Genomic DNA, 2,586 nt, shown 5'->3' with positions numbered 1-2,586 from the left:
GGGCCGCCGGGATCGACCCGGGGCGCGGGGGCGGGGCTGAGCCCGCCTCCGGGAGGGAGGAAGCGGGGACGCCTCCAGCCCCCAACTTGGAGCGCCGGGTGTGAGGCCTCGCTAATGGTGGAAACGTGGGCGCCGTGCTCCCAGGCGTGCGTCACCAATGGCCGCGCCCTGCGCGGAGGCTCAGGCGGGTGCTCCCGCCATCCGTTAGGTTACCTTATTTTTAAACGGCGCAGCAGGACTTCCGGGGGGCCCACCCCCTACACTTCCCATGTACCTCTCCCCAAGCCCAGGCTCCTCTTATTTCCTGGCCAAGTCAGAAAAATAAAATGCCAGCATCCACTCTTGTAGCCTAAAAGTACTGCCTGGCCTGCCTTTTTCTTTTTCTTAAAATGCCACAGTTAAGCCCCTTCGGATTATTCTAACCATAATTATTAGCAAGGGTCTGCTTTATACTTGAGGAACAAACAGAAAGCTCTTGGAAATTTGTTATCTACGTTTTCATGCAAAATAGGAACGAGAGAAAAGGGAGTAGGAGGATAACATTTTTGGTAATGTTGAATTGGGAAATAGCAGACTTGAGATGCTCTTCTGACAGCTCTCCTCCATCACTGGTGACTGTATTCATGGCAATGGTCCTTTCTGAAATGGGCTTATTTTTGACAGTGGGATTATAGTTGGTGTTCAACAAGAGGATGGCAAAGGTGAGAGCATAAGTGCCTGTGGCTAAAATCCTTCTTTCTTGCACTGATACTATCCCTAGGCAAAAGCCTCCCATTATCCTGTCAGACTTTTGTGCCTCTCAGGGCCACAGAAATTGCTGCAATGACTAGACAAAATTTAAAACTGTGAACTCATATGCCTGCAAAAAAGCAGGAAGAATGTGAATATTAAGCTCATCTCTTCCCCAGGCAGTGGCTGTTGCACTGAGTACCTCATCTTTATACAAGAACTGGGCAATTTGTTCACAAGTGTTCAAAAACAAGGATCTATTGAAGGATAGCCCTTTCTCTGTTAAGAACTCATCCCAGCCGGGCGCAGTGACTCAGGCCTAACACATTGGGAGACTGAGGTGAGAGGATCCCCTGAGTCTACGGGTTCGAGAACAGCCTGAGCAACTCGAGGAGACCTCATCTGTACAATAAATCAAAAAATTAGGGGGCGTGGTAGCGCATGACTGTAGTTGCGGCTACTTGGAAGGCTGAGGCAGACGATCACAGGAGCCCAGCAGGTCGGCGCTGGGGTGGCCATGAATGTGCCAACTGCACTCCAGCCTGGGCGAGTGAGAGTCCAACTAAAAAAAAAAAAAGGGAAAAAATAACCCTTTTGCCGGGCTCGGTGGCTCAGCCTGTAATCCCAGCACTTTGAGAGGCTGAGGTGAGTGGATTGCCTGAGCCCACGGGTTCGAGACCCGCCTGGGCAACTTGGCGAGACCTCATCTCTACAATAAAAAAATCAAAAAAATCAGCCGGGTGTGGTAGCGCGTGCCTGTAATTCTGGCTACTCGGAAGGCTGAGGTGGAAGGATCACCGGAGCCCAGCGGGTGGAGGCTGCGGTGGCTGGGAGCGCACCACTGCACTCCAGTCTGGGCGACAGAGTGAGACTCGAACTGAAAAAAAAAAAAAAAAAGAACCCTTTTTAGCATCCACATTAATTTTTGCCTAGTCATGGTTTGTTGCTCTGTGTGCCTTCTTTCTTTCTGTGGATCCTGGGTTCTCAATTTTGTTAGCTATTTTGCTATTCTCATCCTTCAGTCTCTCCATGTCAGCCTTCAGCCTCTCTCTGGGATGTTCTCCAGTTTTTGCCATTCCTCTGAAGTCAGGTCACTGGGAATAGAGTTGCCCTTGTCCTACACATTGCAGGAGTAGTAGGGTTCCACAGGCCTCAGGTGTGCCTCTCACTGCTCAGCATCAGGGTGGGCCACACAGGCATGTGACCTATGCAAAGGAATTCATGCTCAAATGGGCCCTCACTTGGTTTAATATTGTACTGTTGCCATCTTGAAATTCCTACAGATTTTTGAACAAGGGGCCCTGTGTTTTTATTTTGCACTGGGCCTGCAGGTTATGTTGCTGCTTATGCTCGTCACCTTATCTTCAATGGTTCAGGTGGCCTTCAGGCTCATGCTGCTGCTTGGGCTTAGGCCTGAAACCTCATCCCCAGCATTTGCGCCTCACCTTGCTTCCAACAAGGTGCAAAATAAATGGAGATGAAAAATGCTAGGGGAGGGAGGGAAAGAGGGAGAAAGGTGGAAGGCAGGTGACAACACAAAGGATACCAGATTCACTACCAGGGGAAGAAAGGCCAGTTGGAAACCCAAACTTCACCTGCATGCATCCACTCTTGTAGCCTAAAAGTACTGCCTGGCCTCCCTTTTTCTTTTTCTTAAAATGCCCCTTCAGATTTTTCTAACCATAATTATTAGCAAGGGTCTGCTTTATCCTGAATTGTACCCCACATCTTTAAAATTAAATACATATAAAAGCCGGGCTCGGTGGCTCAGCCTGTAATCCCACGCCTTTGGGAGGTTGAGGTGAGTGGATTGCCTGAGCCCATGGGTTCAAGACCTGCCTGGGCAACTTGGCGAGA

Source organism: Carlito syrichta, unplaced genomic scaffold (assembly GCF_000164805.1).
Source record: "Carlito syrichta isolate Samal-C Ts95f unplaced genomic scaffold, Tarsius_syrichta-2.0.1 Scaffold148222, whole genome shotgun sequence".
NCBI lineage: Eukaryota > Metazoa > Chordata > Mammalia > Primates > Tarsiidae > Carlito > Carlito syrichta.
The sequence above is the reverse complement of the archived record's forward strand: the minus strand, read 5'-3'. Positions refer to the sequence as shown.